We start from the raw sequence: 12,411 nt of genomic DNA on the forward strand, positions 1-12,411 counted from the left end.
ATTCAACAGCCTGCCTCCGACACCGCTCACACACACACACACACACACCGATCCTTCGTCTTGTACTTCGGCTGCCAAACGATCGCGCGCAGTGTGAGAAAACTTGTACCGACGTAGAGCGCCTGTACGCTGAAAATGTCATCACACCGGTGACATATTTTTCAGCTCCTTCAACTCCTCCAACCTCGCGCTACAGTCGAGAAATTATTCAGGAGGGCTGTAGCGACTTCTTCCAATCAATATGAGATCAATGAATGCTTGTCAGGCTGGATGTAGATCATGGATCCAGTTTCAGCTGCAGCAGGAGGTGATGAACAGTGAGGTACAGTTTATGTAGGAGGAACTTACTCAGAGATCAGCCCTTCAAATGATGACAACAGATGCTCAGATTTGAAAATTATGTTTGGGACAGATTCTTGCTACCTTGCGTTACATTGCTGCCTCTAAAAAACAAGAACACGGTTGTACAACAAAGCATGCGGCGGCTCCCAAACCACAGAGGTCCATCCCACTTAATCAAATTATTCACTTTGTCGTGACTCACAAGGACTTTTATTCCCCAAATTAAAGCTCTTAGGCAGAAATTTCTCAAATCCCTTCTCCCATGACAGTCCAATAATGGCCCCTAAAACCAAAGTTAGCCATCTGGAGCACAAAGAATTGTAGTGGTAGACCTCATCTGAGGGAGGTCAGCAGCCCGGGAGAGAGAAAAGCATGCAGACAAGATTTAGCAAACTCCTCAGACTTTCAGCCAAGTCACCGGGACACAAAGTCAGCAGCTAATGTTTGTGCAAACGTCCAGGGTTGACATGTGCACCAGTCGTGGCGTATCATGTTCCTGCTATATGCTTATTAGCCACCTTTAACATTAGGCAGCGGCTGGATAATTTTAATGACACTTGTGGACGTCTCCAGCCTTTCTCATAGTGACAAAATCAAGTCAGACCATCTCCATCCATAATATTGGCGACCGGAACAGGTATTTTAAGCCTAAACCTAACAAAGTAGTTATTGAGTCTAAAACACAGTGTTGTGGCGGGAGGGAAACAGAAAAATTACAAACGTAAAACTGCAACACAGAGACGCGAGCATCAAACATTTATTCTGGGGTTTGGCTTGGAACTTTTGACTTGCTGTATATTCAATAAGCGAGGCAGTCTCTGGGCATAAACCCGACCTTCCTCACCTGAACAGACACTCTGACATGTCAGAGTCGAAACCACACGTGTAACCGATATCAAAACTGATCCATCTGCTGCATAACACCGACTGAAAGATAATCATTTCATCTGAAATCAAGCCAGGCGGAAAAATGATCATGATGATAATGATTTAAGAGAAGATGGTCAGTTTAAAGTCTTTTCCTTATTGCTCCACACTGCCTCAGTTAAATCCCAGCTGTTATCATGCCTCATATCATCAGTATCAGCTTTATTAGACAAGAAGCCAAGAGCTACGATTAAACACAGTGACAACAGAGCTGAGCAGTGACAGGTGAAAATCAGCTTGTCATCGTCGTCTGTCAGCACTTTGTGAAGGTGCGTTAAGTAAAAACAGTGCATGAAGGCCGAGGTGCTGCAGAGGAGAGGAGAGCGAAGAGCCTCGCACCAAAGAAACGATGCCCCCGGTGACGACAGGCAGTAAACACAACACACCAGCTGGCGGGCCACACCTGAAACATCATCTTCATCAGGAGATCAGAGTCTGTATGTATGAAATATGCCCGTCTGTCTGTCTGTCTGTCCTGTGAATATCCTGTGAACCATTCATCTGATCTTCTTCACACTTCCCAGGTTTGTTGCTGGGAACTCAAGGAAGTGCAGTGTTGAATTTGGTGATAATACTTTAAAACAATAACTACAATAAATACTGTTAGTATTCAAAAATAAAATGCAACTCAAGTATTTGAGAGGACAGAAAAATGTAAGTTTCCTGCTAAATGTCAGTGCGTGGCAGAGCGAGCCGCCTGACTCCACACCCGGATGAGTCGATGTTTTCTGTTTCCACGCAGCTGTTCGACACGACGGTGTCAAAACTCAGCCTGAAACACAGCCAAGGTCTCATGTCCCTCTTAATCAGAGGTGGAAGACCTGATACACCGTCTCCACCCGTCTCTGGGATGTGGATCTTCCCACCGTGGAGTCCAGCCACCAGGGAGCTGGAGCTGCACCAGCAGCAGGGGGGGGAAGCTAAACCAATCTCAGGCCGGCTGGGTGGAGGTGTTACTGTGCTGTCTGCATTCATTACAGTTAAAGTGATATTAAACTTCAAGTGCAGTTGTTACTGCACACACGTCAACAAAGAGACAACAAACCGGCCCGGGAGTCCTCCATCAGCTGCTAAAAATAACCTGTTGACTGGGACAGACTCAAGTTCATGTAAACACCAACACACAGATAGGTTCCCATATGTGCAATGATTATTGACTAGGAATGATATTTCCTCCATTGAGTCATTCTCTTTTAATAACAGGACACCTCACACTGAAATATTCCAGACCCCAGGTAACAGACCAACACAGAGCCTTGGAACAATTTTTACCAGACCCTGTGGAAACGATATGAAAAAAGCATAATAATAATAATAATAATAATTGTGTAACTCTAGAGGCTATTATAGGCTATTTTTGCTGCAGTTGCTTTGCAGCAGTGTGCTTTTTATTTAGCGCCAAAGAATCGTTTGGCAGTATGTCTCAGGTAAAATGGCCTAATGTACGTTATGTAATTGTTTTAATTAGTCGCATATCCAGGACTGAGTTACTAAAATAGACCATCTAAAAAGAGACTCTTAATAAGAGGTCGGCCACAGTTAGAAACCAAAATTTAAAGTACTTCTGCAACAATATCATATTGGAAAATGTTCCTGAAATCAAGCTGCCAATCCAGATGGATTATCATTGGCTGTCTGAGTTTCTATCGTTGATCTAATTGCTGTGAAAGTGATCCCAAAGATATTTTCCTCTGCTGTCGCTACAGTTGTTGGTGTGGTCAGCCCTTCAAGGCCCACAGTGTTTCTGAGAGGAGCTCATTCATCACAACAAACACAACTTACCACCAGACAGCACACAAAGTAACTAAGAATAACTAAAATACCTACAAAGATAGAGCCGATCTGATCACATAGAGGCATCAGTGTTACATTTAGACTGTTAAAAGCTCCTCCATGTACCTTTAAATCACACTTGGCTGTTTTGTTTCCACACTCGCCTATTCTAGTCTTTTTGTTTTCTCATGTCTCTGTCTGATGAGGTGATGGAGTGTGGAGAACTCGGCCGATCCTCCCCAAAAGTGGTCTGTGTCGCCAAAAAAAGTCAGGGGCTCCGCAGCGCTGAGAGGAGCTGTGCTCAGAGAGCGTCCATTTTTTTTTGATTCACCAGTAGTCTGCATTCAGTTTAACACCCAGTTTCACCACCAGGGGAGAATGAATGATGACATAGCATGAAGCAGAAGCACCGTTGCTGTGGTTACCAGCAGTCTGATATACTCCCCACATTGATTTAAAACGGAGGTCACTGTCGGCCATGTTTGAGGCGTCCTGCTGTTCCAGTTTGACCTGACAGCTGATCAGCACCAGGCATTTTTCATGGATACACGTCTCATGAGAATTCTTCACACATTATCCCAAGATATTCAAACCCCACTGTCGGCCTCTCGGTCTTATCAGTTACAGAGCCTCAATTATCCAAACAAATTAGCTCCTTTTAACTTGTCAGGGTTTGTGTGTTTTCTCCGAGGCGCCTCAAGAGTGGAGAAAAAAAAGAGCGCTCTTACGTAACGAGGAGTCACCAGCGCAGGAGGAATTCGCAGAGTGTCACGATGAAAAATGTATTTCTGAGGCCCCCAATGCTATCATTCAGATCTACAACTGTGAGAGAGACACATTCAGGCTGTCTGTCTGCCCCTTTGTGGGGCACTGAGAGATCCACAAGAGGCGGTTCTGGTGTCGGCCGGAAGAACAGCTTATTATCCGAGGACAGATAATCCATTCTGTTGGGATGGAGAAACTGATAACCCTGAACACAAGCGAATGATGATGCTGACGTTAGTTAGGTCGAATTTTCTCGACTCATCATCAAACTTTTAATCCTCTGACTGAAAAAAAACTGAGTAGATTATTATCATCTCTCCAGTGTTTCATTTACTTTCTCCACAAATCAGATGAAAAATTGAGACAAATCTAACGTAAATGCTGTTACTGTCGATCTACTGCTCGTAGCCCGGTCGGGCATGTATACGTGGAAAAAGGCAGCAGCGCTTCTCAAACTCAGGCACCCTGCTGAAAAATAGACTACATGCCTGCCAACTCACTACTGACATTCCTGGCATTAGTCTGGCTTACTGTAGCATGCCAGAACCAGGGTGTTAGCACTATTGTTCCACAGCCCAGGACCACAGGAGGCCAGGATCTCCGTGTGCCCTCATACCAGGGCCGAGCAGTAAATCAGTATTACACTGTCATCGTGATTTAAGACTGAATGTCGTTAGTTTTGGATTTAGTTGTACTGTGATCTGTTTTCGTTTCCTGGGTTTTAAAAGGCAGCGTTACAGTAAAGTGAAGTCATTTTTCTGAACTCACCAGGCTGTTCTACTTTCCATCCATTTATCATAAATCTCATTGTGTTGATATTTCATTTCAAATCACTTCCTCACAATAAAGTACAAACAGGGACGCCGTAGAGAAACTAAACTTCAAACCACTCCAGATATGGTCGATCTCGGAGCGGCCCGGCACGAATCCTGTACTCAGGTTAAGCAAAGTGATGAAGGTGCCCAGATTGATGATCTGTATTGACTGCTTGTATTGAGGTAATTAATCAATACTCCAAATGGACATACATGGAGCGACGGGACTCTGAAGCTGCCTCCAGATGTCCAGACTTCACTGGTCTTGCAGACACGTGGACTCACTGTGGGCCTCTCCTGTCCCACAACCCATCCAGTCCACACGGGCCCACAAGAGGCAATCTGCAGACCTCCAGGGATTTAGCTTGGGGTGTGGACTTAACCATCACTTATGTAAGTACCCACAATTCATTGCAATATGGACGTGACGTTGTGAACCTATTTATGAAGGGGTAAAACGGTTATCATTATAACATTACTTGAATCGTGCAGGCTAGAAATGATGTCAACCACATCATGATATATTTAGAGGTCCAGCCTTTTATTAATGAAGTCTTCAGGCCCGTCAGTGGCTCCTGTCAGCCTTGGGGTCCCACACGCTCTCAGACCTGACGTGCTGAAGGTAAACACATGAGGGTACGTAGAGATCTGGATGCAGAATTCAACGCTACAGATTGCCCCAGAGTCTAAATCACCCTCTGGACTGATATTTGCGTCTATTTTTGTGTCTTTTACAGCCGGTTTGTGCAGACTGAGCACCATCGAGGGATAAAATGACAGTTTGTGTTTGACTGTATCCTGGAGACTGAAATCTCCCCGCAACCAGATAGATTTCTCTGCCGGTGACCTCACCCTCTCACAGGCAGAGTAGAAAGACATCCCTCACAGCGTCACTGCCATCGGTCGATATCTTACCCGGCGCCCCGCGGACACCGTACGACATCCGTGTGCTAAAACATTGTGGGAAAGTAAACGCTGACGTCACACGGTGAAATCAACTGAGGTTAATTGTTAAAAGCCTCATTGATTCCTTTTCACTGTCGGCGATAGCAAAGCAGACGTGGAGCAGGCAGGAAGAGAAGGGAGGGATTCTCATCCGAACGCCTGATCACGCTGTTACAGTTCTTGTTTTTATGCCAAATGTCACAGGTGATATTTATCTCTAAAGTTGGCAGCTTAGACCATCGGCATGGCAACTTTTTAACATTTTAGCTGAAAAAAACATATTTAAAAGTCGTGAGGTTTTCAGAAAATATGGGATTGATTGGTAAAAGCTTTCGACCACATCTCTGGGCACGAGCAGGACCGTCGGAGGGTTGGAAGCTTTTCTGATTCTGATTCATTAAGATGGACTGAATATTTCGCAGTGTGGTGACATAATTAACGTCAGCTGTTATTGATTCCCCGGGTTTGGAAAAGACACTAATCCTCCGCTTGAACACAAATCCCATTTCAATTACCGCAGCTCTGCTCCGCTCCGTCCTGACTCTGCCAGGCCGAGTCCACTTGGTTCATGGTTGGGATTTACATTTTCTCTGTAGGCTTGAACTTGTTCCACGTAAGAAACCAGAGACACCGTAAAGACACCAATTACATCTTGATGTCATTTATCGTCATAGAGGGAATGTGCTGAAGGGGTACGAGAACATTATATCTCCTCAGATGTAAAAGTTTCCTAACTTTGACGGCTTCTGTAGCTTTCTGGTGGCTTAAGAATTATGTTTCATATGTTTATTGACCTCTTACCAATCACAAGTACAGCGTGGTCATGGTTTAATCCTGTCTGCCAACTGGGTTACACCCGTGTCCATTTGTTGGTAGATTTGTCAGCAGGATAACAAAAGAACTACTGAACAGATTTCCATGAAACTCAGATGGGGGATGTGTCTCAGCCCGGAACAGACCCCTTTATCTTCTGGTGAGGATCCAGATACAGAAGCGGAGATTTAGTTCATTATAAATCAGCTGTATTTGATGCAGATCAAGTGTTTGTTGGGTCTTGGTGGAGGTAAGTGCTCTCTGCTGAGTTCTACTGCTAACCATTCACATTAAAGAGTCAAAAGTTGCACTTCACAAGTGTGTAGCTACATGTAGAGTCACTAGTGAATCAGCTCTTTTTGTGCTTTTTTAGCCTGTTTATTTAATTGAGCACAAAGAAATAACTAACCCTAACCCCTCACAGAAAAACAAAGAATCACGTGAGTGCTGAAATAATAAACTGAGTAGACATTTCCTGATCAGAACATCTACAGTTTTAACAATTGTTGCTTTTCTCTTGTGAAGTTGATTTTCTCAAAAGCTAATTATTGGTTTATTTATGATAAACTACAAGAACATGTAAAAACAAGATTGTTTTTCTTGGTAAACGCAAAAATTAAATCTGTGTAGATAAAATCTTTTCATTAAACAGCACTTACAGACATGTCCAGTCTCTCTCTCTCTTACACACACACACACACACACACACACACACACACACACACACACACACACACACACACACACACACACACACACACACACACACACACACACACACACAATGTTTCGGCTGCACATGTGAACAAACACAGACCAAACAGGTCATCTTACAGCCTCATGTGAAGTGGCAGACAGGTGAGAGGATTCTGCCGCAGCACTGAATCCTGGGTAATGTACGGTGGCACACCGAGCCGTCCTGTTGGCACAACACTGCGGGATCAAATGTAGGTGTGAACACATGTAGGAGATAACATATGAGTATGTCCTCTGTCAGTGGAGGTCAGCACAAAGAGAAGGGGGGTCCAGAACAAACATAAGTGACCGAAACACCATCTAGTTTTCTCTCAGACTTGTAGAAGGAAGTTCAGAATGAACTCAAGTAATTTTCATGTTTTAATTTTAAAGAATTTCCTGTTTATCTGTATGTTAGGAAAATTAAAAATCTAAAAAAACACACTGTGGTCAGGCTGAGATCAGGCTGCGTGTCTCCGTCATTATCTTTGAGTTTTCATAGTGATGATAATCTTGACGGTCAGAAGACACAGACAGCCTCAAGACACGAGCTCTCTCTCTCTCTCTGAATGACCTTCTGTTCACGTCTCTGTTCACGCAGGACGTTTTAACTATATTCCATGACTGAAACTTTCCTCTGGACCGACCATCCACCAGCAGGGCAGAGAGGCTGAAGAAGTGATGGAGGAAAGAAACACTGGAGCTAAAAAATCACTTGTGCACATTTTCCACAAAAATGTCCAACAGCTACAGTCTGACTTTCTGTCTCTGATTGGTTTTAAATTTAGCCCTTAACTGGATTAATCTGTCAGAAAAATTGCAGCCTCTTAGTCTGCATGTTGAGACTAATTAGACACGTCAGCAGATGATTGAGCGCTCACAACGAGCCGACAGCAGCAGCATGTTAAGAGCCTCTTTAATGGTTATAACCAGCACAGTGCAGCGACACATGGAGGTCGTTCATCGGACCAAAGTGCACAAACCAACATGGATCGGTTCTCTGAACACATACTGACTCATAAATACACACATGAGAACACAAGTGATGAGAGGAAGTGATCGAACATCAACAAAAAGCTTGTCACTGTTAGGATGATTTCACTTTTACAGAGCAATCAATCAACAACAAAAGTCATCTCGTGACACTTTCCAACTCCAGCAGGTCTAGAACATACTCCTTCATCAATCTATTTACAGAGACACAACATTTATCCCTATTGCGAGCACCTGGCGACAACATAGAGGGAAAAAAAATGCATTTGAACAGGCAGAAACCTCGAGCAGAACCGGACTCTGCCTCTGCTTTTACTGCTTCACGTGAATTTTCCTAAATGTGAAATATAATTCTAAAACTTGTCAGATGCTGTATTTCAACCTGCTGAAGGTTTAAATGTAAAAATGTCAGTCCAGGGCCATCACACAATCCGAAGCCTCATTGTGATGTGTTTCCTGATGCCAGTGTTTCTCTCTGGAATAGTTTTTTTTTTGTGCAAATTTACCATTTTAGTTTTGGGGATTACAACTGCCAAGTACAATAAATAGCCTCATTAATATTGGATGCTAAAAGAACATTTTCTTCCTCTCTGCTCCCTGTTTTTGCTTCAGCAGCCGACGACTTTCTCCTGCTGCACTATTGATGTTTTCCAACTGACACTGTGAAAATGTTGATGGCCGAGTGTTTTGATAAGTAGTTAATTATTGCTCACTGACACTGTTAGAAGAATTTCATTACTGCACTGAGTCTCAATATGTTTCACTTCCAGGAAAGAGCAGGTGTCCTGGATGTTAGTGACGGCTTCTACACGGCATTATGAGACTCTTCTTATCTTTTCACACGCAGTTGGCTGGATCGCACTGATTTCTTGCGTCCGTGCATGACTGTTTCTCTGGCTGCACGGCACGTATGCATAACATGAGGACTATTACTATTTTTGAATGTGAGGTCAAGTTGCACGAAACCGATCCGAGGCAAGTACTGGAAGTGAAGAGCGGAGGGGGGGTTCTGTGTGGACGCTCCGGCTCAACAGTGATTCACAAGACAAACTTATCTCAGCCCTTTAAGAAGTGAACCCTGCTGGTATTTACACACACACACACACACACACACACACACACACACACACACACACACACACACACACACACACACACACACACACACACAAAAAACAAGCTCTGTAGCTATAGCTGCAGGTTTCCCAGTGTGTTGGCCTGTTTAATGAAGGGGAGTGAGACTGTGAATACATTAAAAATCCACCTTGCAGGCTGGATTTAATGACGGAGCTCCACTTTACGAGGCAAACACACAGATGAGATCACCACCAGGACTACTGTCGAGGTCTTGTGAAACAAGTCACAGATTACCTGAAAGTTAAATATGAGGGAAGGGAAAAATAAAATAAAAATTATCGTGTTTAAATCTTTTGTGTGTAACTTTTCATTTTATTAGTTTCACTCTTAGTTCACAAGTTTCAATGCTTGTGTATTGCTTGTGTGCTAATGTAGGTTATATAGAGGCATCAGTATAAAAATAAGACTTTCATAACCAGTGTAAAGTTCCTTGTAGTGCATCTAAAACTAAACTTTTGAGAGAAGCTGTCAGCAAAACCACCAATTAACCTAAAAGGAATGCGTACCTGAGTGTGAGGCGAGGTCACTGGAGTTGTTAGTGAGTGTGTTAGTGTATCTGAGGTCCCTCCACCCTGAAATGTTCCTGCCTCTGTACTTCAGATCTTCCACTGGGAGGATAAACGCCGCAGCCAAACATCTGTAACCTCCGGAGCTTCGTTCCAAAGGCAAATATTGAACATCGATAAAATGCGACAGACAGAAAACATGGAATAACTAATGACAATCAATCACACATAACCCTATCAGAATCTCCTGAAGCGACCGCTCGTCAGGCTAAATGTCAAAAGTCTTTGTAGTTTGTCTTTCAACCAGAATAGCATGAAGATGGACCAAGTTAACTCCCGGGATATATCTGCAGCGAGTATTTAAAGCAGCGGCGCATGTTTTTACACTAATAGATCTGTTCGGTTGCTTTAATGACGTGGAGCTCCACTGAGCCGCTCTCAATCAATCCCCCCGGGCAAGCTGAGGCTCACCTGTGGCAATAACTTAAACAAGACAGCCTGTACGAGAATAACAGCTTCAGACTGAAACGTATTCATGTGATATGGGTGTGTAGAGATTCTGCCGATTAGAAAAAGCAGTTCCACTCTCCGGCAGTCGGGACAAGCTGTACACGAGGGATCTGATATCTCTCAGTAGTGTTATGAATTTTGAACCGGCGTCAACACGAGCGGTAAAAATAGAAGACAATCCATCACCGTCAGCAAATGATCCACAGTGTAATGTTAATAATTATACCTGCTGACGATGAATGAGGAATATCGGTGGCAGGATATAAATCTCATTACAGAAACTCAATTAAGAAGTGTGTCTTGAAACTAATACAACCCTGTCAAGGTGTGAGCCAGCTCCTCTGCTTCCTCTGATACAACATGAACCTGGAATTAAACAGGCCACACACACACACACACACACACACACACACACACACACACACACACACACACACACACACACACACACACACACACACACACACAGACTGAAGCAGTGGCCTTGGAGAAGGAAAAAAGAGCAGAGGCCTCGTGAAAAAAAAAAAACCTCAAAACAACAAACCAGAAAGGCCGAGAAGTTTCATTAAAACAAGGAGCAGCTGAAGAACATTCCCCCTCTTTGTATTTCACCCAGACTTTCCATTCGCTCTGGATGCTCAGCTATCTAAAGCAAATAGCATCAAGTCAAAGACCAACAATAAGAAAAGAGTAACAGGAAGTGAGATCTTGGCAGAGGGACGGGAGGTTACAACAGGGGCGTGGAGCACCAGACTGGTGCCAGAGCTGCACAGCAGGAACGCTGCCCGCAGTGACATGCTCGGTAGGCAACCGCATGGGAAGAAAATTACTAGACTGTTGTGACTGGATGGAACGATACTGTTCCCAACATAGAGACTGAAGCTAGTCCCATTTGTCCTTCTTGCTAGTCTATTGTAATATGGCTGGAAAATGCACCCGCAGGTTTCTCTCTCTCTCTCTCTTTTTTTTTTTTTTTAATTTCTAACCTATTTTTAACCAGAACATTCACACAGCCTCTCAGGAACAATGCTCAGCTTTGAAGCGATGGCTGCAGTCTAAGTACAGTAATGGCTGAACACAACACATTACTCATGACTAATGTCCTACTTTACATGGATGGCAAGTGGGGTAAGAGAGCACAGCTGCTCCTGTCAGTCTGCGTCGTGGTCCAAACCACCTCCAGATGTTGCTGTAATCCACCTGCCTGTGCTCGCACACTAAGCCTGAGCGTGACCCGCATGGACGACAGGCAGCTGGTCAAAAATTCAATATGACACCTGCTTGATGGAACCTGTCTGATGTCTTGTTTCTTAAACAATCGTCACAGACTGTCACCAACATGCAGACACAATAATAGGGCATCATGTGAGGCTTTTATTTTGAAGCTTGGTCTGTGAATGCACCAGGATCGATGGTAAACTTTGACGCTGACATCAAATGACAAGCTGTAGATCAGGGCTGAACAATGTGTGTTTTCTGGGTTTGAAATTGATTTGTTGGATTAATTGAGAAATCATTTGGTCTAAAATGTCAGAAATGAAGTGAGAGTTGTCAATACAGAATTTCCTGGAGTTTAACGTGACGTATCAGGCAGACTTTTTTTTTTTTTGTCTTGCCAACGTCCAAAATCCCCCAAAAGTAATTTTGCAATCACATCCACATCCACATCCTTGTCGACCTTGACACTTAGAGGGGGAGGACAACAGGGAAGATTTCAAAATGAGCGTTAGCAGGAGGTCTGAGGATCCTCCCCCAGAAACACTTGAATTTCAGAGATTTTGTTTCCTTTTTTTTATGGTGACTTTTAAAGAATAAAAATAACTAAATAATAATTTACATTGCTACAGCATTTTTATGTTAAAAACTTTCCGTATGAAACGAGAATTCTTCTTTCCAGGAAGTCTGAGAGTTTTCTTGTCAGTACACTCTATTGTGGTGATAACTAAAAGGTGAAAATGTGGGAGAATGTGTTATAAACTGGGAGATATACTGGAGAATAGTTGCCCTGGGAGGATATGGGGAGAGGGTAAGAGAGTTGGCAAGTATCTCCATACACAAGAGATTCATGGGGATGTCAGTGGGGAAGCGCTTATGAGTGACACATCTCAGAAATAGCAGAACTAAAAAAAGTATTGTAAGAACAGATGCAC

The 12,411-nt window shown here is 43.5% G+C and overlaps 1 protein-coding gene across 5 annotated transcripts in view; it reads right to left on the reverse strand.

The window, feature by feature from the left end:
- The window catches only part of pleca (plectin a), a 105,202-nt gene that overhangs the window by 78,245 nt on the left and 14,546 nt on the right, over positions 1-12,411 (reverse strand). The gene's annotated exons all lie outside the window — the stretch shown is intronic.

Source organism: Acanthopagrus latus, chromosome 3 (genome assembly GCF_904848185.1).
Source record: "Acanthopagrus latus isolate v.2019 chromosome 3, fAcaLat1.1, whole genome shotgun sequence".
NCBI lineage: Eukaryota > Metazoa > Chordata > Actinopteri > Spariformes > Sparidae > Acanthopagrus > Acanthopagrus latus.